Source organism: Schistocerca gregaria, chromosome 5 (genome assembly GCF_023897955.1).
Source record: "Schistocerca gregaria isolate iqSchGreg1 chromosome 5, iqSchGreg1.2, whole genome shotgun sequence".
Lineage (NCBI taxonomy): Eukaryota > Metazoa > Arthropoda > Insecta > Orthoptera > Acrididae > Schistocerca > Schistocerca gregaria.
Window position 1 is genome coordinate 213482602 of NC_064924.1, and position 27898 is coordinate 213510499.

At 43.4% G+C, this 27898-nt stretch overlaps 1 protein-coding gene across 1 annotated transcript in view; it reads left to right on the plus strand.

Moving 5' to 3' along the window:
- LOC126272835 (homeobox protein orthopedia-like) overlaps nt 1-27898 on the plus strand; it is a 359093-nt gene that overhangs the window by 73710 nt on the left and 257485 nt on the right. The gene's annotated exons all lie outside the window — the stretch shown is intronic.

Genomic DNA, 27898 nt, shown 5'->3' on the forward strand with positions numbered 1-27898 from the left:
TCCCAGTATCTAAAAAAAATACTGTCGTCCCTTTATTTTTAATGCGTGCCGTTATATGATTTTATGCCATGAGTGGGAACCTTCTGCTTCATTCCCCCTTTTTTCCTGAAATACGCAATACTGCGATTCGTTCCATTGGCAAAAGCTATGAGTCGTCTCTTCCACGTGTTTTTGAAAAGTTTGGAGTTAATAGCGGAAAAGGAAGCTTTGGGGTGATTCATGTCCCGGTCGCCGTCTAGTGCTTTTTGGCACACCCTAGATGATTTTGGAGAAATGTAAGGTGTTGCCACTGCGGCAGTGCAATACATATTTTGAGCAACTCGCAAATTACTCGTTCTGCCACGCAACCTGTGTTGTCTATTTTACGAGTATTATAATATTTGGTCCTTTTTCGTCTCATTTACTTTGAATTCGTGAGCTGACCAGATGAGGAAATGTTGTTGCGTTTTCTCCATACAGTCCTCCATGTAATTTGGTTTTATTTCAAATGGGTTTTTAACGACCTTTACTCTCTGTCAGTTTGTGTGAACTGTGTCATCACAAAGTGTAAATAAAAATCTTTTATGCACAGACTTTAGTTATATTTCAAGACTCTAAATTAATTTTCCCATGGTTTGGAGCCCCACAAATAACAAATATGGCTTGTTGTATTTGTAAGTTGTTATTCTCACTGTGCCGCTTTTTTGTGTACAGTGACCAAACTGAATTATTCAAAAATTCAGAGAGGGGAACGAGAATGGCACTCGCTCGTTTTGTGTGACTGTATATCTGTCTACTGTGCTGAGAGCTTTGCTTCGATTTCCCCATGAACCAAACTTAGCTTTCTATTGATTCATGATACTACGGCCAACGACCTTGCAGTCAACAACAGCCACAACGTTCAACTGTTGCACTATTAAAACCATTTAGATAAGGATCACTGGCCTTGCCGTGAAAGACTCTCAGATCCGACCAACGTACTTCACAGGCAGAATTTGTAGAAACTCCCGCTGATAATCTCTTTCAGAATGAAAACAACACAACAGTAGAAAGTCTCCAAGGAAGAAGCCACACAAAACCATCACATTACAACTTTCAGCGGTAAAAATCGAAATACTGCCTTCAATTAGATCTTACATTGTACGGCTCGTTCATTACATACCACCACCAGCTCGCCAATGACTCTCGGTTCTTATACGAAGTCTACGTCTAGCGAGCATGTGCGCGCTCGTTAAGCCGCAGCACTAGGCCATAAAACCAGCGGACGAGGCAGAATTACACGTTGACAAACTCTCGTCTACATCAACGTCTACATCCCTACTCCGCAAGCCACGGTGCTTTGCATGGCGGAGGGTACCCTGGGCCATTACTACTCATTTCCTTTCCTGTTCCTCTCGCAAATAGAGAGAGGTAAAAACGACTATCTATATGCCTCCGTATGAGCCCTAATTGCTCCTCTCTCATCTTCGTGGCCCTTATGCGAAATCTATTGTAAGCAACATTGCTTCATTCTCCTTAACAACAGAGGCCCTGGAATATCGTATTTATCCGCCGATACAAGGCAGAGACTTTCAATTACACTGTCCTGTCCAGTACTGGAATTACATGATGTGTGCACGAGTACAGGTTGTGACGAAGGAACAACGAAATATGGAAGTCTGGATCTGGCTGGTCGTTCTCAGACGTCTCGTGTATACTGTATGGAACCACTGCTCAGTAAAATTTCTTATTAGTATCACCACTATATTATTTTCATGAGGAGCATCTGTCGGTATGGTCTCGCTGGCTCCAATTGGCAAGCGTCTTCAGCCGACCATGAATAAATCAGCCAGCACACTGACGACTAACAACTCCGCCATTCCGCATAGGGATTTCTGTCCAGTCCGTTTCTAAGCATCTAGAACAAATGTCCGATCCAAACAAGATAAAAAGCTCCTAGAAACGCTCAAAGCGCTGTTACTGTATTTATGCTACAATGTACAGTCACATCACAGGAATTGATTACTAAACAAACGTTTCCAAGTCTTGACTTTGGCCATTAAATTCGTTTTATTCCGTAGGATACCAATTTAAAATGAATGTAAGCCTCATGTTTTAACCAAACGACTTGTGAACTGAGCTTATGAAAAGCTGGATCTACCATCTAATTACCCACACACTTGAAGATGAATGTAATAACTTCCATTCCAATGAAGACAGGTATGAAAATTACTAAACTACCTGTTTGTAAGTGGCGGGTGCAAAAATACTGACACGAATTGTTTACAAAATAACTGGAGGAAACAGGCAACACCTGATTCGACGAAGCTCAGTTCGCGTTCCAGAAAGTGAAGGAACACACGAGGCAATATTGACCCTGCAACTTTTCTTAGAAGACGTTCAGCTCAGACCTGCAAGCGGATCATGCAATCATCTGAATACAATATTTCCGCTGTCCACAAGGCAGTAGTCTTCAGTTGAGAACGCTGTTAGTTAATCTCGCCGGAAGTGACTCGTACCGTTAACGTGGGCTTCTGATACGCCACGGAAGCCCAACAGCGCATGCTCCATAAATCGTCGCTGCCCCCCCCCCCCCCCCCGCCCAGCTCATGTGAATATACAGCGCCCCAATGGGGGAAGGTGGTTAAAAACATTGATTCGCTATAGAATACTACTTTCCACATACGTTGCGGCCAAACTAGGGAACTTTTTTCCATTGTCAGATAAAACAGGGTTCCAAATCTTACTTAAAGCGGGTTTCTAGAGGGTATCTCTATTCATAATATTGTCTGCCAGTTTAATTTCGATGCCCTTCTTTAAAGTAAATTACCAACAGTGAGACGCACTCGTAACCATTTGTGTCGTATCACAACATTCCGTGTTTATCGGTAAAACAGTGCTCCCCCACTGCAAATTTCTCACGCTGCTGTCAGACTCGTGTAGCGATGGCGCTCAGAACATCTGTGTTGATTGCGGCGAATTCTTCTGGTCTGTAGCTTCCTAAGGAAGTGAAACTTAGCCGGCCGAAGTGGCCGAGCGGTTCTAGGTGCTACACTCTAGAACCGCGCGACCGCCACGGTCGCAGGTTCGAATCCTGCCTCGGGCATGGATGTGTGTGATGTCCTTAGGTTAGTTAGGTTTAAGTAGTTCTAAGTTCTAGGGGACTGATGACCTCAGAAGTTAAGTCCCATAGCGCACAGAGCCATTATAAATGTTTTAAAAAAAGTGAAACTTAGCCGATAAACGGATCAGATGACAAGAAAGTAGAAGCTTTCGAAATATAGTGCGGAAGATTAGGTGGGCAGATAGAACAACTAATGAGGGGGTACTAAATCGAACTTGAGAAATAATAAATTAATAGCACAAGTTTACTAACAGAATTGATCGGTTGATACATCACATCCTGATGCAGAAAGGAATAATCAGTTCAGTAATCGAAGAGAGGGGGGCCCTTAGTATGGTAATAGTGCTAGTACTATTACTGCTAGTACTATTACTATTACTGCTAGTAGTAGTAGTAGTAGTAGTAGTAGTAGTAGTAGTAGTTTTATTCATCCATTGGTCACCCTTACAAGGACATTCGAAGTGCCATGGTATTAAAATTTAAGAACAACAAAAGTGAAATAATTCACATATACAAGCTTTTGCGTAGTTACAGATCTAATTTGACATGGCCTTATAGTAGTAAGCGTTCCGGCATTTGCCTGAGGTAACTTACGGAAGCCACGGAAAATCTAATTCGGGATGGCCAGATGAATAGTGGAACCTCCATCCTCCCAAATACAAGACCAGTCAGCTTAAGACAGTGCTACGTTACTCGGTTTACCCTAGTGTATTCCCAAATACAAGACCAGTCATGTTAAAATAGTGCTATGGGTAGATCGCATAACTAATGAGGAAGTACTGAATAGGATTGGAGAGAAGAGAAGTTTGTGGCACAACTTGACCAGAAGAAGGGACCGGTTGGTAGGACATGTTCTGAGGCATCAAGGGATCACCAGTTTAGTATTGGAGGGCAGTGTGGAGGGTAAAAATCGTAGAGGGAGACCAAGAGATGAATACACCAAGCAGATTCAGAGGGATGTAGGTTGCAGTAGGTACTGGGAGATGAAGAAGCTTGCACAGGGTAGAGTAGCATGGAGAGCTGCATCAAACCAGTCTCAGGACTGAAGACCACAACAACAACAACGATTTTCGGCTTACCCTAGTGTACAACACTGTTTAGAACAGAAGTTATTTAATAATATAAAAGGATAGAGCTATACTATTCATTCTTTTCTTACTATCAGTCACTACACAAATAGCACACTTTACAAGTACAGTGCTTCACCTAGCCTGAAAAGCTCCGCCTGCATCCCTCTATAATTAATAAAATGTTGACCTCAGAAGGAGAACAAGGTGTTAGTATTATACGGCAGAGCTTTGAGTCCAAGGTTTCCCAGAAAAGAAAAGAAAATGGAAGAAAAACATAGTGTGAAAACTGTAGAGCGAGAACAAGGCTCGAATTCAGTAAACAGGCTCATATCGATGTAGGTTGTAGTAGTTTTACAGAGATAAAAGGCTTGCATTGCACTTTCTTTTCGGCCGAGCCCGCAGAAAATAACATGAATGATTTCAGGCAAGATCCAAATAATTTCATTAGTAGCATTTCTTCCTTACTCCAAGCTTGTTTCGGATATCGCGCCATTCTCAATTAAAGCTGTAGTTGTTACAGCTGGCGAGTCTACTTACTGTTGCATGGAATCATTCATTACAAAATGTCAGCCGCGCGGGGTAGCCGCTCGGTCTAAGGAGCCTTTTCACGGTCCGCGCGGCTCCCCCCGTCGGAGGTTCGAGTCCTCCCTCTGGCACGGGTGTGTGTGTTGCCCTTAGCGTCAGTTAAAGTTAGATTAAATAGTACGTAAGCTTAGGGACCTATGACCTCAGCAGTTTCGTCCCGTAACACCTTACCACAAATTTCCATTGTCGTATTATGACGTACACTCCTGCAAATTGAAATAAGAACACCGTGAATTCATTTTCCCAGGAAGGGAAACTTTATTGACACATTCCTGGGGTCAGATACATCACATGATCACACTGACAGAGCCACAGGCACATAGACACAGGCAACAGAGCATGCACAATGTCGGCACTAGTACAGTGTATATCCACCTTTCGCAGCAATGCAGGCTGCTATTCTCCCATGGAGACGATCGTAGAGATGCTGGATGTAGTCCTGTAGAACGGCTTGCCATGCTATTTCCACCTGGCGCCTCAGTTGGACCAGCGTTCGTGCTGGACGTGCAGATCGCGTGAGACGACGCTTCATCCAGTCCCAAACATGCTCAATGGGGGACAGATCCGGAGATCTTGCTCGCCAGGGTAGTTGACTTACACCTTCTAGAGCACGTTGGGTGGCACGGGATACATGCGGACGTGCACTGTCCTGTTGGAACAGCAAGTTCCCTTGCCGGTCTAGGAATGGTAGAACGATGGGTTCGATGACGGTTTGGATGTACCGTGCACTATTCAGTGTCCCCTCGACGATCACCAGAGGTGTACGGCCAGTGCAGGAGATCGCTCCCCACACCATGATGCCGGGTGTTGGCCCTGTGTGCCTCGGTCGTATGCAGTCCTCATTGTGGCGCTCACCTGTACGGCGCCAAACACGCATACGACCATCATTGGCACCAAGGCAGAAGCGACTCTCATCGCTAAAGACGACACGTCTCCATTCGTCCCTCCATTCACGCACGTCCCGACACCACTGGAGGCGGGCTGCACGATGTTGGGGCGTGAGCGGAAGACGGCCTAACGGTGTGCGGGACCGTAGCCCAGCTTCATGGAGACGGTTGCGAATGGTCCTCGCCGATACCCCAGGAGCAACAGTGTCCCTAATTTGCTGGGAAGTGGCGGTGCGGTCCCCTACGGCACTGCGTCGGATCCTACGGTCTTGGCGTGCATCCGTACGTCGCTGCGGTCCGGTCCCAGGTCGACGGGCACGTGCACCTTCCGCCGACCACTGGCGACAACATCGATGTACTGTGGAGACCTCACGCCCCACGTGTTGAGCAATTCGGCGGTACGTCCACCCGGCGTCCCGCATGCCCACTACACGCCCTCGCTCAAAGTCCGTCAACTGCACATACGGTTCACGTCCACGCTGTCGCGGCATGCTACCAGTGTTAAAGACTGCGATGGAGCTCCGTATGCCACGGCAAACTGGCTGACACTGACGGAGGCGGTGCACAAATGCTGCGCAGCTAGCGCCATTCGACGGCCAACACCGCGTTTCCTGGTGTGTCCGCTGTGCCGTGCGTGTGATCATTGCTTGTACAGCCCTCTCGCAGTGTCCGGAGCAAGTATGGTGGGTCTGACACACCGGTGTCAATGTGTTCTTTTTTCCATTTCCAGGAGTGTATTTTATGATGCTGGCCCGGCCGAAAAGAAAATACTGATTTTAACGTCATACAAAGCTGCGGGGAAGATTCTACGATACTTAAGCCTGAAAATGAAAATGACAAAACAACGCTACACTTTACTCACTGATGCGTCAGTTCCAACTAGACGTAAGAATATCTGTTAACTGGCCTTTATGTACAAATTCTATACGCGTAAATAGACTCACCAACTGTAATATGTAAAGGTTTTCTCGAGAACAGCCCAGGGCTGTGCAACATACGTCCGGCGGGCCTCGCCGGCCCGCCGTGTTTTTAGACACAGTAGTAAGAGAGAAAATTGGAAGTTTGTGGTAAGTTCCTATGGGAGAAAACTGCAGAGGTCATCGTTCCCTAGACTTACACACTACTTAATCTAACTTAAACTAACTTACTCTATGGACAACACACACACACCCATGCCCGAGTAGGACTCGAGCCTCCGATGGGAGGAACGGCGCGAACCATGGCAATGAGCCCTTAGACCGCGTGGCTACCCGCGCGGCAGTAAGTAGGAACACTGTTTTAAAATTAAGTTGGTTTGTCGACTGCGCGCAGCCACGAAGAAAACATTGAGATGGGGCGATGTTGTGGTTGCCTACCTGCAAACATATTGAAGCGTTTATTAAAAAGCTTATCTCGTTCGTGAAACAAATAATGAAAGAGAGCTAGGTCATTAGGAGTCAATGTCTTCGCGAAGTAGAGAGACACCGTATCTCGACAAGTACGTATCTTCGCTGCAAAAAAAGTAAGGAAAGATTAACAGATTTTTTAAAAAGTCAAGACCCATGTATGAGTGTGTTCCGAAATTCTTTTGAGGTTAAGACTTACATATGTAGTTGAGTGAACTTAAAAGTAATGAAAGCCTTGAAACAGCCTATCGCAGTTGCCTACAGAATGGACTATCTCAATGTATCCAAGTTAGCACTTCTAAGGGTGTCCTTATTCAGAAGCACACATATCTGCGAGCAGATTTTTTCACGAATAAAAAATGTAAAATCTGATGTAAGGAGAGATATTCACTAACAGACGTCTCTCTCGATGGAAATCTCAGAATTTCGACGTAGAATATATCTCCAAATGTTAAGGAACAGTGAAAGCAAAACAAGTTTTCTGTATACTTAAGCTTTCGTTTCATTAATTTTAATTTTAAGTTTCATTTTAAGAAATTTTGGAAATTGGTGGTAAGTTCCTATGGGACCAAGCAGCTCAGGTCATCGGTCCCTAGGCTTACACACTACTTAATCTCACTTACGCTAGGGACAACACACACACCTTCCCGAGGCCCGAGGGAGGACTCGACTCGGCTCTCCAACGGGGGGAGGGGGGGGGGGATGGCTTCACTTTAAAACTGTAATATTCTAATATAAATACATATTGCCTCATTACCTGTTTTTGATTGCCATTGGTTTAGTTCCTTTTGATATCCTTTTTGGTCTGACCCGCGACGATGACAAAAGTTATTAATATGACCCATTTCCAAATTTAGTTGTTGGACACCCCTGTTATAACTGAGACAAGCTTGTAGTAAGTAAAAAGCACTACTAATTATGCTATTTACAGCTTACTTGAGTCACTCATTATAGAGACGATTGCACAGGCTAGACAGTCGTAGAGGGCTGCATGAAATCAGTCTGGACTGAAAAACACAACAGTAACAAGTAGAAGATAGCACAGCCTAGCGCAAGCCGTCCTGTAAAATTAATGCCAATGGATGCGCCGCGATTATTAGTTTTGCGTACTGTGGACGAGGTTAGAATTTGAGCCTCTCTTAAATCTTTTCTTTTTTTTTTTGTAATTTTTAAAAAAATTGTTCTAGGGGGTTCTCGTAAAGGACATAAAATGGTAAGTGCTAGCGAAACTGCGCAAGCGCGTAAACAGTGTAACATGACTCCTCCCGAGGGAGAAAGAGCGAGAGAAAGAAGTTTTGCGCTTGAGAGGGGGAGAGGTACTTGGGTTGCGAGATTCCCGCGGGTCGGCCGGTGTTTGCCGAGCGCCGGCGAGCCGCGCTGTTTGTAGAAACCTGCCGTCATGGAAGTGTACCGAGCCGCTGCTCGTGATGCGCGCGTTATGAGCGGGGCGCGAGGACGCGACCTGCTAATGGCGCGCTAACGCGGGGGCCACGCGCGCTGCCATCCACCACCGCCACCGCCACCGCCACCGGCACCCCCTGCTCCTCGCGACCTGGCTGGGACCTTGGACCTGGCACCGGGGACCGCTCTGCGAGCACCGTGGGTACCGGCGCGGGAGGCGTGGGCGCGGGTTTCTCCTCCGCCAAACTTTCACCCTCCTGCGGCCAACTCTCACTTCAGATCACTGTGGTCTCGTGCGGCTTGTCGTCCTGACCTTCTTCACCTCTCCGCACTTACGGTGTCAGATTCAACCGTTGATAATGTGTACATATAGGCTTTCTACATCTACATCTACATGGTTACTCTGCAACTCAACTTAAGCACCTGGCAGAGGGTTAATCCAATCATTTTCATACTACTTCTCTACCATTCCAATCTCAAATGGCGCTTGGGAAAAAGGAACACCTAAATCATTCCGTTCGAGCTCTGATTTCTCTCATTTTATTATGATGATAATTTCTCCCTACGTAGGTGAGTGACAACGAAACATTTATGCATTCGAAAGAGAAAGTTGCCGATTGAAATTTCATCTCACCGCAAAGAAGACCGCCTTTGTTTCAGTGACTGCCACCCCTACTCGCGTATCAAATGGTTCAAATGGCTCTGAGCACTATGGTACTTAACTTCTGAGGTCATCAGTTCCCTACAACTTAAAACTACTTAAACCAAACTAACCTAAGAACATCACACGCATCGATGCCCGAGGTAGGAATCGAACCTGCGGCTGTAGCGGTGGCGCGGTTCCAGACTGTAGCGTTTAGAACCGCTCGGCCACTCCCGCCGGGCAACTCGCGTATCATATCAGTGACACACTCATCCCTATTACACGATAACACGAAACGAGGTGCCCTTCTTTACACTTTTTCGATGTCGTCCGTCAATCCTACCTGGTAAGGATCCCACACCGCGCAACAATATTCCAGCAGAGGACGGACAAGTGTAATGTAGACTGTCTCTTTAGTGGGTTTTTTCGCATCTTCTAAGTGTTCTGCCAACAAAGAGCAGTCTTTGTTTCGCCTTCCCCACAATATTATCTATGTGGTCTTTCCAATATAAGTTGCTCGTAATTGTAATTCCTAGGTATTTAGTCGAACTGACAGCCCTTAGATTTCTACGATTTATCGCATACCCAAAACTTATCGGATTTCTTTAAGAACCCATGTAGACGACCTCGCACTTTTCTTTGTTTAGTTCTAATTGCCACTTTTCGCACCATACAGAAATTCTCTCTAGATCATATTGTAATTGTGGGATTGATTGATAATTTCACTATACGGTAAATTACAGCGTCATTTGCAAACAATCTAAGGGGGCTGCTTAGATTATCGCCTAGATCATTTATATAAATCAGGAACAGCAGAGGGCCTATGACACTGCCTTGCGGAACGCCAGATATCACTTCTGTTCCACTCGACGATTTACCGTCAGTCACTACGTACTGTGACCTCTCTGAGAGGAAATCACGAATCCAGTCACACAACTGAGGCGATACTCCATACGCAAGCAATTCGATTAATAATCGCTTGTGAGGAATGGTATCCAAAGCCTTCTGGAAATCTAGGAATATGGAATCGATCTTACGTTTCATCTTATTCGTTCTAAAGTAATTGTTGGAAACTACAATTATACTCCATAAGGCATTATATAGTGCATGCCGGAGAATATTTTTCACAAGTACTAGTCATACTTTTTGAACGTTACGACCTATTACGTTTTCCACAATATCCCGGTAACCGGCAACCGACAAATTCCTAGATTACCGGAAACCGTTTGATACACTACCCCATTGCAGTTCGAGCACTCAGAATAGGTTCTCAGATATGTAAGTGGCTCCCAGACTTCTTAAGCAAGATGCCCCAGAACGTTGTCCTGGCCGGGGAGTGTTCATCAAAGACAGAAGAGAGGTATCCTCATGCTCATGGGAGTATGGGAGGATCGCTCTTGTCATTTATACATGTACATAAAAGATTTAACGGATAGGGCAAGCGGTAAACTGCGAATGCAAATAATTGTATATTGTGAGCATACACAACTGTAGAATTGTATCGTGATGAAGAAGACCGCTTCAGCTGTTCGATAAATATTTATTCATGGACCAGCAAGTCTCATAACATTATAGCCAATTCTTCAAGGGTACGTCTGTGTATAAATAAAAGCAAAACCAAAAAATAATTAATGTAGAGTAATGAAATTTCGGGAATACACTTATCTATATTACATATTTAAGTTATTAACATTAAAACATCACGGGTTAAAGTGAGTGCGAGATAAGCTATTGCAAATGTGAAATGCTGGTACATTAATAGTGTGCCAGCAGTCCATTCCGTCAGCCTGAGATTCAATGTACTTCAAGCTGACGGAAAGGACTGCGGGCACACTAATAAAGATATCTTTCCTGACTTTTGCTGAAATACTCCTCGAGAATGTCTGCAAAGACTAACAGGCTATTTTTTATTTTAATTTATTCATTAGATACTCAAAAAAGTGACCAAAAACACATTATAAAATTTTATATTTGTTTCAAACGTCCGCCATTACATTATTTTGTCAAATTTCAAAAAACTATGCTCTTACCCCATGCGCATTATCCTATAAAAGAAGAAAATTGTGGCTCTTGGATTTCAGATAAGATTGAAGATTGCAGGACTTACGTCATAGACACATCTCGTATTGGAGAGAGAAAATTTAACTCGTCGGATGGGGGGCTTAACGATGACTGAATTTGTTTAAAAAGTCAGAAAATTTTTCGAAGATTTAATAAATAAAGATCAAAAAGATTTACGTTAATTTTTTATTAGTTCCTCGAAAAAAAATGTAAAAATACCCTATTTTATTGGCAGAGTGAGGCGAATGGACCCTTAACGGAACTACTCACATTTGCTTTGCTGCGGAGCTCTGAATTTCAAGATTATTATTCAGTCATTCTACTTAAACAGTGTCGTACTCCAACTTCCGTAGTCTACATCTCGACTTACATCTACATCTACATCGATACTGCGCAATACACCTTACGCTCATGTCGGAGGGTATCAGTAGCAGGCATTTCCTTTCCTGTACCACCAACTAGCAAATACAACGAGGGAAAACGACTGTATACGTGCCTCCGTACGAGCCCTTCGTGGTCCTTACGGGCAATGTATGTTAGAGGCAACACAGTCGTTCTGCAGTCAACTTCAAATGCCGGTCCTCTAAATTTTCTCAACAGTGTTCCTCAAAAAGAAGGTCGTCTTCCTTCCAGGGATTTCCATTAGAGTTTCTGAAGCATCTCCGTGTTGCTCAAACCTACCAGTAACGAATCTAGCAGTCCGCCTCTGAATTGCTTTGGCCGGCCGCGGTAGCCGAGCGGTTCTAGACACGTCAGTTCGGAACCACGCGATTGCTACGGTCGCAGGTTCGAATCCTGCCTTGGGCATGGATGTGTGTGATGTCCTTAGGTTAGTTAGGTTTAAGTAGTTCTAAATTTAGGTGACTGATGACCTCAGCTGTTAAGTCCCATAGTGCTTAGAGCCATTAGAACCAATTGCTTTGTGAAATTATTCAACAATGCTGCAGAATAGGTTGCATTAGCGCCCTATGTGCTGTGTCCTTTAGAGATTAACCACACTTTCCTATAATTCTCTCAATAAACCGAAGTCGACCATTCGCCTTTCCTATCATAATCCTAACATGCTCGTTCCACTTCATATCGCTTTGCAACGCTACGCTCTGATATTTACACCACGTGACTGTGTCAAGCAGGATACCACAAATACTGTATCCGAACATCACGGGTTTGTTTTTCCTACTCATCCGCGTTAGCTTACATTTTTCACATTTACATCTACAGCTGCATCTAAATTTATACTCCGCAAGCCACCCAACGGTGTGGGACGGAGGGCACTTTGCGTGACACTGTCGTCACCTCCCTTTTCTGTTCCAGTCACGTATGGTTCGCGGGAAGAACGACTGTCAGAAAGCCTCCGTGCGCGCTCGAATCTCTCTAATTTTACATTCGTGATCTCCTCGGGAGGTATAAGTAGGGGAAAGCAATATATTCGATTCCTCATCCAGAAACGCACGCCGGCCGAAGTGGCCCTGCGGTTATAGGTGCTGCAGTCTGGAACCACGAGACCGCTACGGTCGCAGGTTCGAATCCTGCCTCGGTCATGGATGTGTGTGATCTCTTTAGGTTAGTTAGGTTTAACTAGTTCTAAGTTCCAGGGGACTAATGAGCTCAGAAGTTGAGCCCCATAGTGCTCAGAGCCATTTGAACTAGAAACGCACCCTCTATAAACCTGGTGAGCAAGCTACACCGCGATGCAAAGCGCCTCTCTTGCAGAGTCTGCCACTTGAGTTTGCTAAACATCTCCGTAACACTATCACGGTTAACAAATAACCCTGTGACGAAATGCGCCGTTCTTCTTTGGATCTTCTCTATCTCCTCCGTCAACCCGACCTGGTACGGATCCCACACTGATGAGCAATACTCAAGTATAGGTCGAACGAGTGTTTTGTAGGCCACCTCCTTTGTTGATGGACTGCATTTCCTAAGGACTCTCCCAATGAATCTCAATCTGGTACCCGCCTTACCAACAATTAATTTTATATGATCATTCAAAAAAATGGTTCAAATTGCCCCGAGCACTATGGGACTTAACAGCAGTGGTCATCAGTCCCCTAGAACTTAGAACTACTTAAACCTAACTAACTTAAGGACATCACACACATCCATGCCCGAGGCAGGATTCGAACCTGCGACCGTAGCAGTCGCGTGGGTCCGGACTGCGCGCCTAGAACCGCGAGACCACCGCGGCCGGCTATATGATCATTCAATTTCAAATCGTTCCGCACGCATACTCCCAGATATTTTACAGAAGTAACTGCTACCAGTGTTTGTTCCGCTATCATATAATCATACAATAAAGGAGCAGTCTTTCTTTGTATTCGCAATAGTGCTAGCTGCCGTCATCACACCAACTAGAAATGTAGTCAAAGTCATCTCGTATCCTCTTACAGTCACTCAACTTCGATACCTTAACGTACACCACAGCAACATCAGCAAACAACTGCAGATTGCTGCCGCATCACGTGCTGAGCTTAACGGCCGGCGCTGCACTAGTGGCAAAGCGAAATTTTTTTAACTCGCAAAATACCTCCGGAAGGCAGACTGTTATTTCTTTAAAAAAAGTCAATACGAAAGGTAAAATGTAGCCACTTGAAACTAAAAATATCCGGCGCGAGGAGCCTGGTGGTGACGGGGCGCCGTGTTTACCCAGCGACGAGAGAAGCGGTCGAGGTTGCTCGCTGCGGCTGTTACTGTGACGTCAGGTTTTACGAGTCTTGCGCCAGGCGAGTGCAACGCAGGCCGTTAAGCCTAGCATGCGAGGCGGCTGCCGGGGCGCCCGCCAGCACTCCTCAGACGAGGATAAGTCAATCGGCTCGAGTGCTTTACGACTGACAAGGGACACTTAATAATTCTAAGAGTGGCAAAGCATAAGAAGAAGCGCAAATAAAGAGCTACAGCACAGGGAGGAGTTTAAAGAAGTGTTTTCGGGTGTCGTAACAGATAACACGTACCCCAATAAGGCGGAGAACCTTATTCATCAAACTCCTCTTCTGGTAACATACCACCTTCAAATCCGAACAGCATTATTTTTAGTGGTGTGGCAGCTGAAAACAGCAACACGAAAGCTGAAGGTTTAAATTTCACGTTCAAGAAATTGTTCACACGGGAGAATCGTACAAACATACCGTCAAATTTGACCATCGGACAGACTCCCGTATGGACGACACAGTAACAAGCATCTCTAGCGCAGAAAACGACTGAAAGGTTTGAAAGCAAATAAATCAGAAGATCCGGATGGAGTCCCAATTCGGCTTTACAAAGAGTCCAATACGGCATTAGTGCCTTACCTAGCCTGTATTTATCATGAATATCTTGTCTAGCACAGAGTTCAGAGCGACTCGAAAAAGCGCGAGTGACTCCAGTATACAAGAAGGGTAAAAGTACGGACTGGCAAAATTACAAAGCAATATCCCTAACTTCGGTTTGCTGCAGAATCGTTGACCATATCCTCAGTTCGAATATAATAAACTTTCTTGAGAGGGAGAAGCTTATGTCCACGAATCAGCACGTTTTTAGGAAGCATCACTCGTGCGAAACTCAGCTTGCCCATTTCTCACATGATATAGTGCGAACTATTGATGAGGGTAACAGGCAGATGCCATATTTCTAGATTACAAGAAAGCATTTGATACTGTGAACCACTGCAGGCTGTTAAAGAGGTACGAGCATATGGAACAGGTTTACAGATATGTGAGTGTCTGTAAGGCTTCTTAAATAATAAAACCCAGTATGTTGTCCTCGAAGCGAGTGTCCATCAGAGACGGGGGTCTCGTCAGGACTGCCCAGGGAAGTGTCATATTACCGCTGTTGTTCTCTTTATGCATAAATGATAAGGCGAAGAGGGTTTATTGATGATGTTGTTGTGTGGTAAGGTGTCGAAGTTGAGTGACTGTAGGAATACATAAGACGACTAAGACAAACATTGTAGTTGGTGTGTTGAATGGCAACTAGCTCTAAATGAACAAAAACTTAAGTTAATACGGATGGGTACGAAGAACAAACCTGTAATGTTCAGATACAGTATTACAGGGGTCCTGCTTGATATGGTCGAGTCGATTAAATATCTGGAAGTAACGCTCCAAAATGATATAAAATGGAACGAGCATATGAGAACTGTGGTAGGGAAGGCGAATTGGCGACTTCTGCTTATTGGAAGAATTTTAGGAAAGTATGGTTCATCAGTAGAGGAACCGTGTATACGACACTAGTGTGACCTTTTCTGGAGTACTGCTAGAGTGTTTGGGATCCGTACCAGGTCGAATTGAAGGAAGACATCGAAACAATTCAGAGCGGGCTGCTAGATTTGCTACCCGTAGGTAATAACAAGACGTAAGTGTTGCTGAGATGCTTCGAAAACTCAAACGGGGTCCCTGGAGGAAAGGCGAGTTCCTTTTCGAGAAGTACTATTGAGAAACTTTAGAAAACCGGCATTTGAAGCTGACTGCCAAACTATTCTGTTTCCGCAACCATACATTGCACATAAGGACACAAAGATAAGATACAAGAAATTAGGGCTCATACTGAGGCACATAGACAGTCGTTTTTCCCTCGCTCTGTTTGCGACTGGAACAGGAACGGAAATGACTAGTAGTGGTACGGGGTAACCCCCGCCACGCACCGTGCGGTGACTTGTGGAGTATGTATGTAGATGAAGATGTAGTTCTGTATCTTCATTTCATGGATTAGGCAAATTGTCTTTTACGTACTTCGTCTCTTGTATGACCTTCCTACTTCTTTCATTCTTTCCTTTATATAACTCAGAGTTTTTACAAGGATTCTTTCTCCGTCTATATGGTCTACGTGTTCCTTCGATTTACACCTATAAACTGGTTTCCATCCTATCTGCAGTTTTTTTATATACAAAAGTTCCACATACGAATATGGAAGCAAATTTGTATAATTTTGTCGATGTCACCGTTATATTAATGTGTGATGTCGCATCCCAGACGCTTGAAACGTTTAACTCGTCCCAAGATTTTATTTCAATACTACTTATCATCTTACTGATTGTATGCCCTGAAATGCCCTAAAACTCTCGTTTTATCCACAGAAAATCTTAGACTGTTTTCTGAGGCTATCTGCTGCAACTTATAGATACCCGTTTCTGGGTCATCTTCTTTCTCTGTAATCAATGCTAGGACGTCTACATATAGGATTGAATTTAGTCTAGTGTCAGGATCTAAAAGTACTGTTTCATTCCCTATTTTCCACTTTCTGACCACTTCATCTATCTAAAATTTGAAGACCTCCAGGAAAATACAACATCGTTGTTTCACCCCTTTGTTTGCGTTCATTGCATTTGTGCTTATATGTCCCATCTCCATAACAATTTCGGCTTTTGCATACAGACTATTAATATCATTAATGAGGTGTGCTAGATAATCTCTTCCTGTCATTATAATCCTTAGCATTCCTTTGTTCATATTATCAAATGTCTCTTTGAAAGCTATAAAGGTGAGATGTGCTTCTCTGTTGAATTCTCGTCTTTTTTCTAAAACTTGTTGTAGTGTAAAAACATTATCGTAAGTTGGTCGTCACTTTCGAAAACCTAATTATTGTTGAGATATTAGTCTTTCCATAGGCTGGATCCAGGAGATTTATACTGACATCTACGCACGCAATTTCTTTGTTACCAATATTTTCCAAATTTTTGAAAAAGCAATGTGCAGTGGAATATCTCAGTAATATAATTTGCTGTCAGAGAACTCAATTTGAATTCAGGAAAGAAGATTCTACGCGAAATTTAATGATTTTTTTTGTGTGTGTGATGCACTACCAGTGCTAAAAGATATCAAGAGGACGGTAGAAATTTTCTTTGATTTAACAGGAGCATTTCATTGTATAGGTCCTGCAGTACTTTTGCTTAAGTGGGAAAACTATGAAATTAGAGAGTCATGTTAAGCAGCGGATGGTGGGTGGGTGGGGGGCTCCTGTTTTGATGTATTGCTTTTCTTGATGTATATCAGTGAACTCCAGTGAACATGACAGATGGCTTAAACAACTTTCTCTTTGCGTATGACACAACTGTGATTGTGAAACATGTACAATGTAATATAAATGATGAACCGTAGCCAATAAGGTAGTCAGAAACATCATCACTTACTTGGCTTTGAGAGAACAGATTAAAGTTTAACCGGAACAAAACGCAATACATACCCGTTTCCGACACAGAACCTTTGTATAAGCGAAATTTTACTGTCTGAAGGTGGTCAAGTAATCAGTAAAATAGACCATTTTAATTCTTACGAATGATTGTAGGTGGAAGACTTTCTAGGAAGTATCACGTTCAAATTGAATGCTGCTATATGCAGTTTAAGAACGATCTTCACTGTCTCTCACACTGAAGCACGAAATCTTGGTTACTTTGCTTACTTTCACTCTGTTATCTCGTATGGTGTTATGTTTTGGGACTACTTTGTGCTTACACCAAGAATATTCTAAGCCCAGGAAACGGCGGACAGCCATATGTGCGGTATCAGTTCGCGAACTTGGTGTAGACCGTTGTTAAGGTTTCTCGGAAATCTAACTCTGCCACCCCTGCCAAGTTATGAAATTATGAAACAGATTCTGACACTGGGTGCACCTTTTGTAAACGTCTCTGTAGACGGGTATTGTTTTCTTACACAGCCGCTTGCACTTCGTAGTTGGCAGCTGCTGAAAGAGCTACCAGGTGTCATGAATTTTCTTCATTCGAATGTAAGAGTGGCTTATTTATGAAGAATACATGTATTAAATCGTAATACATGTTGTGGTAGTTTTTCGCACATTTCAGCGTTTATGATGTCATTTCTCGTTAACTACGTGTCGTACAATGATATCTTTTTGTAGGTACATTCAGCGGCATATGTGGATACTGTCTGCGAAATATGTTGCGCATAAAGTTTGTAGCAATGATGTAACAAATTTAAACCTCGCGCACGAAGGCAGTTTTCACGCGCCTCAGTGTTTAGGACGTCATATCTCCCGAACTACAACAGAAAAGTGGTTATAGCCCCAACAGTGTTTGTTGCTTGACAGTAAGGGGTATGTGCACCAAGTTTCGTTGAAATCAATCCAATGGTTCGGGAAGAAATATGGAACACACACATATACGCGCACACACAAACATATGGATTTAATGCTGTTGTTTCAGCATGTGTAAACTGCGTACTTACTCGTTCCATTACTAGGTAGCTTTGTCTCGCACGCTCCCATGGAATCCAATAAGTAAATAGAACAAAACAAGGTGAGGTACCTGAGTGAGGCCATCCCAAATATATCCCCAATGAGCACATATAGAGACGAGCTTATAGCTAACCTACAACGGACATCTCTGTGATACACGTCAATAATTAGCTTCAGAACTCACCACCAACTAACTCAGGAACAGTTCGTTTGTTGATCCGTGCTCTTGAAGTCAATCATGTTGCGCTCTGCTGTTGCAGTGCTCAGGCGACTTTCTGATGAAACCATCCAGACTTTCACAACGTACACCGCTAGCGAATGTAGTAAATGAAAGCTTCTACTAATTCAGCCAAAACATCCGCGGTTAAAGAAAAATGTTTCAATGCATTAATTCCTTAAAGGTAGGCTCTAAACACTCGTCTGACAGGGAAGCATTCTAACAGAAATGTGGCAACGCAACAAGAAAAAATAAATAACATCATACAAACTGGTATTTAACTTTGGTGCATTTCGATGCGTCACACTTGATGTTCGAAATGTTGTTGTTGTTGTTGTTGTTGTGGTCTTCACTCCTCAGACTGGTTTGATGCAGCTCTCCATGCTACTCTACCCTGTGCAAACTTCTTCATCTCCCAGTACCTACTGCAACCTACATCCTTCTGAATCTCCTTACTGTATTCATCTCTTGGTCTCCCTCTACGACTTTTACCCTCCACGCTGCCCTCCAATACTAAATTGGTGATCCCTTGATGCCTCAGAACATGTCCTACCAACCGATCCCTGTTTCTGGTCAAGTTATGCCACAAACTTCTCTTCTCCCCAATCCTATTCAATACTTCCTCATTAGTTATGTGACCTACCCATTTAATCTACAGCATTCTTCTGTATCACCACATTTCGAAAGCTTCTATTCTCTTCTTGTCCAAACTATTTATCGTCCATGTTTCACTTCCATACATGGCTACACTCGATACAAATACTTTCAGAAATGACTTCCTGACACTTAAATCTATACTCGATGTTAACAAATTTCTCTTCTTCAGAAACTCTTTCCTTGCCGTTGCCAGTCTACATTTTATATCCTCTCTACTTCGACCATCATCAGTTATTTTGCTCCCCAAATAGCAAAACTCCTTTATTACTTTAAGTGTCTCATTTCCTAATCTAATTCCTTCAGCATCACCCGATTTAATTTGACTACATTCCATTATCCTCGTTTTGCTTTTGTTGATGTTCATTTTATATCCTCCTTTCAAGACACTATCCATTCCGTTCAACTGCTCTTCCAAGTCCTTTGCTGTCTCTGACAGAATTACGATGTCATCGGCGAACCTCAAAGTTTTTATTTCTTCTCCTTGGATTTTAAAACCTAATCCAAATTTTTCTTTTGTTTCCTTTACTGCTTGCTCAATATACAGATTGAATAACATCGGGGAGAGACTACAACCCTGTCTCACTCCCTTCCCAATCGCTGCTTCCCTATCATGCCCCTCGACTCTTATAACTGCCATCTGGTTTCTGTACAAATTGTAAATAGCCTTCCGCTCCCTGTATTTTACCCCTGCCACCTTCAGAATTTGAAAGAGAGTATTCCAGTCAACATTGTCAAAAGCTTTCTCTAAGTCTACAAATGCTAGAAACGTAGGTTTGCCTTTTCTTAATCTTTCTTCTAAGATAAGTCCTAGGGTCAGTATTGCCTCACGTGTTCCAATATTTCTACGGAATCCAAACTGATCTTCCCCGAGGTCGGCTTCTACCAGTTGTTCCATTCGTCTGTAAAGAATTCGTGTTAGTATTTTGCACCTATGACTTATTAAACTGATAGTTCGGTAATCTTCACATCTGTCAACACCTGCTTTCTTTGGGATTGGAATTACTATGTTCTTCTTGAAGTCTGAGGGAATTTCGCCTGTCTCATACATCTGGCTCACCAGATGGTAGAGTTTTGTCAGGACTGGCTCCCCCGAGGCCTTCAGTAGTTCCAATGGAATGTTGTCTACTCCCGGGGCCTTGTTTCGACTCAGATCTTTCAGTGCTCTGTCAAACTCTACACGCAGTATCGTATCTCCTATTTCATCTTCATCTACATCCTCTTCCAATTCCATAATATTGTCCTCAAGTACATCGCCCTTGTATAGACCCTCTATATACTCCTTCCACCTTTCTGCTTTCTCTTCTTTGGTTAGAACTGGGTTTCCATCTGAGCTCTTGATATTCATACAAGTGGTTCTCTTCTCTCCAAAGGTCTCTTTAATTTTCCTATAGGCAGTATCTATCTTACCCCTAGTGAGATAAGCCTCTACATCCTTACATTTGTCCTCTAGCCATCCCTGCTTAGCCATTTTGCACTTCCTGTCGACCCCATTTTTGAGTCGTCTGTATTCCTTTTTGCCTGCTTCATTTACTGCATTTTTATATATTCTCCTTTCATCAATTAAATTCAATATTTCTTCTGTCACCCAAGGATTTCTACTAGCCCTCGTCTTTTTACCTACTTGATCCTCTGCTGCCTTCACTACTTCATCCCTCAAAGCTACCCATTCTTCTTCTACTGTATTTCTTTTCCCCATTCCTGTCAATTGCTCCCTTATACTCTCCCTGAAACTCTGTACAATCTTTGGTTCTTTCAATTTATCCAGGTCCCATCTCAAATTCCCACCTTTTTGCAGTTTCTTCAGTTTTAATCTACAGGTCATAGATTATGGTCAGAGTCCACATCTGCCCCTGGAAATGTCTTACAATTTAAAACCTGGTTCCTAAATCTCTGTCTTACCATTATATAATCTATCTGAAACCTGTCAGTATCTCCAGGGTTCTTCCATGTATACAGCCTTCTTTTATGATTCTTGAACCAAGTGTTACCTATGGTTAAGTTGTGCTCTGTGCAAAATTCTACCAGGCGGCTTCCTCTTTCATTTCTTTGCCCCAGTCCATATTCACCTACTACGTTTCCTTTTCTCCCTTTTCCTACTACCGAAATCCAGTCACCCATGACTATTAAATTTTCATCTCCCTTCACTATCTGAATAATTTCTTTTATTTCATCATACATTTCTTCAATTTCTTCGTCAGCTGCAGAGCTAGTTGGCATATAAACTTGTACTACTGTAGTAGGTGTGGGCTTCGTATCTATCTTTGCCACAATAATGCGTTCACTATGCTGTTTGTAGTAGCTTTCCCGCATTCTTATTTTCCTATTCATTATTAAACCTACTCCTGCATTACCCCTATTTGGTTTTGTGTTTATAACCCTGTAGTCACCTGACCAGAAGTTTTGTTCCTCCTGCCACCGAATTTCACTAATTCCCACTATATCTAACTTTAACCTATCCATTTCCTTTTTTAAATTTTCTAACCTACCTGCCCGATTAAGGGATCTGACATTCCACGCTCCGATCCGTAGAACACCAGTTTTCTTTCTCCTGATAACGACATCCTCTTGAGTAGTCCCCGCCCGGAGATCCGAATGGGGGACTATTTTACCTCCGGAATATTTTACCCAAGAGGATGCCATCATCATTTAATCATACAGTAAAGCTGCATGCCCTCGGGAAAAATTACGGCTTTAGTTTCCCCTTGCTTTCAGCCGTTCGCAGTACCAGCACAGCAAGGCCGTTTTGGTAATTGTTACAAGGCCAGATCAGTCAATCATCCAGACTGTTGCCCCTGCAACTACTGAAAAGGCTGCCACCCCTCTTCATGAACCACACGTTTGTCTGGCCTCTCAACAGATACCCCTCCGTTGTGGTTGCACCTACGGTACGGCTATCTGTATCGCTGAGGCACGCAAGCCTGCCCACCAACGGCAAGGTCCATGGTTCATGGGGGGAGGGTTCGAAATGTAATACAAAGAAATTCAAATAACTTTGTCGTCTCGTTGCAGTCTATAATATGGTCACTTTAACCGACTGCAATTGTGCAGACACTCTGTCAGTGGTCCAGGTTCTCTTCAAATACCGACTACTAAGTCGAAAGGTTGTCTTCAGAGTGTTGTACAGATCTGACTGCAAGCACTGAATGGAACTATCCAATTGCTGATTCGAAACTGTTGGAGTATCCACGACATGTGTTTTGGTACCTGTCGGCCGAAGGATTTCCATGTCTGCCCATAACAGGCTGAAACAATGTAGTCCACGGCTGACACTGCTCCTTATGCCTTATGTCGGCTGTCCACAGTTATCAGCGGACGTACACGACGCGCTGAGGGAAGCAGTGTGGAAGCAGGAAGAGGTCCATGCCTGTGAGCGCCACTTGGATGGCGCTGCATGGAGCTGAGAGACGCCGGCGAATGGTCGTGCCTGTGTGGTGGCGGCCTCTCACATTATTCGTTGTGTACCTCTTGCTTGGTACACAACTATACCAAAATTGAAAAAGTCGGTAGCAAATGTCGTCAATCTGTTAGGTCACAATGCAGCTGTAATCTGAACGGTATCCTGTCGTGACGTTCCCCACAAACTGTTTTTGCAGTCAATTTTAAAAACAGGTTAATAAACTGGAACTCTGAAAAATAAAATACGGATACGAAACAGAACAGCAACTAATGAATGCAACCAATATTTTAGCAGTGGTAATGCACAAGCCGTATGTCACTAAGAGGCAGCTTGAATGTGCAATGTGTGGCCGTCCAAACTACAATTTACAGATAAATGTGTATTAAAGCGTTCAACCAATTCGCTTAGCTTGTGCTGCGGTCCGTTATGTAGGTCAGTTCCAGCTAACTCGAGAACCTGGAAGCAATTCATTAAAAAGTAATTGAAATGCAATTACACCAGTGCATCCCGGCTCCCTCTGATTTGTAACTGGTGGCTGCGATGCACTGCCCATATTGCGTCATTTTCCTTCGACACTGGTACCTCTGCTTTTTGCAGAAAACTTCGATAAAGAAGAGGATATTGCTACATGTCATTACATCGCTTCCTTCGACACTGGTACCTCTGCTTTTTGCAGAAAACTTCGATAAAGAAGAGGATATTGCTACATGTCATTACATCGCTTAAATAAGGACAGATGTATCAACGACGAGAACCGAAAAACACAGTTTTCCCGTTTACTCCTATGGATGCTTGCCCTTCACGTTAGCTAAACCTCTGTATCATGTAATTACTTTTATCTTAACGCACAGTCAGTGTCGTAAATGTTTTATGAAATAAACTGTGTAACGGGATATTCATATACCCCAGACTCTTACTGCACTTTCTAGACAGGCATTCGGGCAGAAATATAACGTAATGAATACAGGCTATTCCCACTGTTATTTAGTGTTTGTTGATCTCAAAACAGCTTTACAAAATCAAAAGCTAACAATAACCTGTTTAAAAATTAATATCTGGCTTGTGCACCAGCTACAAATTGCAATATATCTGTTAAATACTGAAAAAAAAACTTTAAATCGTATCTTTGTTGATTGAAAACAGTGTATTTATGTGCATTAGTGGTCATAATATAAAACGAAACAAAGATTAATCATGTAAGCTTAAATTTAAGGTAATTTTAGAGACTCTCAACTTGAGCAAATTTTCATTCATCTACGCACTCGAATCTGATCGAGTTATTCGGTTGAGACTATAGAAAGCGTATGTTTTGTTCTTTCAATAATGCGTTCACATTCATCGCCATCTGATACACATGCAGTTCAGATACAGTATCGCGTTGCTTGTTGCGTTCAGTATCACTTTCGTTTGGCAGTTTCAGCATCACTGTCTTTATTATCTTCCACCTCACGTAGCCATTGCGTTACAGTTGCCTCAAAATCTTCCTCTGTCCTTGTTAGCCATTCCTAGTGATATTTCTCAACTAATACAAAATATAAAGTGTTTAAAATTACAGATTTGTTGTTGGTTTGTTGGGGGGAAGGAGACCAGACAGCGAGGTCATCGGTCTCACCAGATTAGGGAAGAACGGGGAAGGAAGTCGGCCGTGCCCTTTGAAAGGAACCATCCCGGCATTTGCCTGGAGCGATTTAGGGAAATCACGGAAAACCTAAATCAGGATGGCCGGACGCGGGATTGAACCGTCGTCCTCCCGAATGCGAGTCCAGTGTCTAACCAATTACAGATTTCATAACGTAAACTGTATGATGAGGTCACCTCATACCCCCAGAAACTTATTCTACTTACCTAGTCAAATTAACGGCAGCTCGCAACAATGACTATTCACTACATCTGGTCATTAGCGAAATGAACGAAAGCTACTGAGAAGCAGAGATTGTGTTTCGCAGTTTAGTGATAACAGAAAACTGCCATCAGCAACAAAATGAATTTTTTTGTTATTTTGATGGCCAGTGCATTCCGAACACCGCAGACTGACTTACAGTAGCTGCTTACAGTTATAGCACATTCTTTCATAGGATTTTATCGAGGGAGGTTGCGCAGTGGTTAGGAAACTGAATTCTCATTCAGGAGGACGACGGACAAATCGCGGTACGGTCAGATTTAGATCCCACAACTCGTTTCAGACAAGTTCCTGGATGATTCCTTTGATGATTCCTTTCCCCATCATGCCTTAATCTGAACTTGTGTTCCGTTTCTAACGACCACGCTGCTGACGGAATGTCAAATCCTACTCTTCCATTCTTCTTTCATCGGATGTAGAAAGTGTCTGTAGCTGAGATTTTTGCCTGCTAATGGAACTGTGGCAAGTCAAGTTCTGAATTGAGCCAGACGTCGAACACGCTGAATTTGGGGGCACAGTGCTACCTATTATGCTATCGGAGAATGCCCCACGGACTGGCTCAAAGCTTCGATTAGTCACTAAATCCTGCATGCACACAAAGTTCGTCTAATATGCACAAGATTCGTATTCCTCAGCAGTATTGCCGAAATATTTTTGCTGTTTAACGGAGCAAACAATGCGATGATGCTGGAAATGAATAGTCCAGTTCAGCACCAGTTTCAAAAGACAGTTTCAATTTGTCGCAATTGATTGTTACTACGTATTTTACGAAAATGTCTGCAAATATTCATATCTCCAGTTTCTTATTTCTTCAGTCGTCCAAAATTAAAACTGTCAAATGTATAGACAAATAAATCTTATACTCTAAACTGAATGTTTAAATGCCAAAACATTGTGATCACTGCCCGCCGCGAGATTGAAAATGTCGCTGCGAAAAGATGATGCCGTAAGGTAAATGTACTGGGTGATCCATAATTGTTGGCTAGAAACTATACTAAAAAATAAACTAAAATATTAATTACAACTTATTGCAGGAAACGCTTTGTTTGTCAGATATTACAAAGTCGTTGATGCCGTGTGCAACGAACACAATGCCGCAGCGCGCTGGCGTGGACTGTAAACATTGTCAGTTAGTTGCTGCGGTTGGCTGAAGATGACAGAATATGGAAAAGACGTGAAATAGGAAACTGCGTTGGTTCAGTAGCAGCCGTAGAAAGTCCCACGGCGTTGAAAATCAGAATCACCTATGTTCAGCTCCTGCAGAGATTGCACATGGAACGGATACGGTAATTGTTCACACAGGATGATTCACGAAGATACGCAAATATTTTAATATCTCATTCTACAAGTAAAGCTAAAGAAAAAAGTTGATATAAACATAGGTCCGCAAATGTTTAGTTACGGCCAACAAAAGATTTCGTCTGAAATGTAGCAACTTCGCTAATTTGAAGCCATCGCAAAACTATACGGGGTAAAGCAGGATTTCCAATTATTTTGTTGTTTTTGGTCTGGTGAAACTAATACAATGTCTCCCACACGTATATCTGCAGTAGTTTTCCAGAACATCCACAGTGTTCTGACACATTGGCCGTTAATTTCCATGCAGGAAAAGCAAAAATGTCGAACACAATTTTTCTCTAGAGATGGCTGTGGAGGTATGGCACCCGCCACCTACAGCTAGGCCAGGGCGCCATCTCTGTCCACAACAGCATGAAACAAAGCTTTTCTCCTAAGCAAACAGTTCTCAGGCCCAGCACTCACAAAATAATAATGATGATGAAATAGTGGCAGAGAATGAAACAATATATATGACAGTAATGTCACAATGTTCCGAAACTTTTTAAGCACAGGGGCAACCAGAAGTCTTCCCATATGTCGCAACAGTATTTATGCTCAATTGAAAAGCTCATCCAAAGTAACACCCAAGTTCTTGACTATCCTAAGATTCTCACTCTTCATTGATAATATGTGGCAATGACGTGGGGAAATGAAATGAAATAGGACTGAAACTTCCTGGCAGTTTAAAATTGTATGCTGAATCCGGAACGTTTGCCTTTCATGGGGAAGTACGATACCAACTGATCTATTCAGGAGCAACTGGACTGCCCTCATCATTCTATTTCGCACAGTAAGTCATCTCCAAACTTCACAGAAGTTCTCCTCCTGCATACCTTGCGGGTAAATCAGTCTCATAAGAAAGGTACTGTGGGGAAATGGCTTCGCCACAGACTGTGTGCTGTTCCCTGAAAGAGGTTTTACTCAGTGGTATAGTGTACGCTGATGTGAAATTCCCTAGTAAATTCAGTTAAGGTCCTCAATTACAGCCGCAGTCTGGCGCGTAGTTCGAAACTGCCACGAAGTTTCGAATTAGCGCACACTCCGCTGCAGATTGAAAATCCATTCTGGAAACTTAGTACTTGTTGTAAATACACTGAAGAGCCAAAGAAACTGGCACACCTGCCTAATATAATGTAGAGCTCCAGCGAGCACGCAGAAGTGCCGCAACACGAAGTGTCATGAACTCGACTAAGTGTCATGAACTCGACTCCGGCATCATGAATCTTGCACGGCTGTCCATAAATCCGTAAGAGTACGATGGGGTGGAGATCTCTTCTGAACAGCACGTTGCAAGGTATCCCAGGTATGCTAAAAAATGTTCATGTCTGGAAAGATCGGTGGCCAGCGGAAGTGTTTAAACCCAGAAGACTGTTCCTGGAGAAACTCTTAAGCAATTCTGGACGTGTGACGTGTCGCGTTGTCCTGCTGGAATTGCCCAAGTCCGTCGGAACGCACAATGGACATTAATGGATACATGAAATTACAATGAAATGAATACCGTTAGGTGCATGCAGGCGTAGATATAAGTCAACGGGGACAGTTGAAAACGTGTGCTTCGACCGGGACTCGAACCCGGGATCTCCTGCCATCTGAGCCACCGAGGACACAGGATAGTGCGACTGCAGGGAATTATCTCTGGCACGCCTACCGTGAGACCCACATTCGATTGTCCCGCACTATATAGTGCCCCTACCCATCATTCTCATTACTAGCATCTTTACTGCGGATTCCCGTAAGAGTTCGGGCACTGTTGTGCATCTGCACTGAAGAAGATGGTCAAATGGCCGGTGAGCCTTTGCAGGTGATTAGACAGGTTGCTTACGTATATGTCACCTGTCAAAGTCGTATCTAGACGTATCAGTGGTCCCATATCACTCCAACCACATACCTCACACCATTACAGAGCCTTCACCAGCTTGGACAGTCCCCTGCTGACATACAGGGTCCATGGTTTCATGAGGTTGTCTCCGTACCAGTACCCGTCCATCCTCTCGATACGATTTGAAACGAGACTCGTCCGACCAGGCAACATGTTTCCAGTCATCAACAGTCCAATGTTGGTGTTGACGGCCCCAGGTGAGACGTAAAGCTTTGTGTCCTGCAGTTATCAA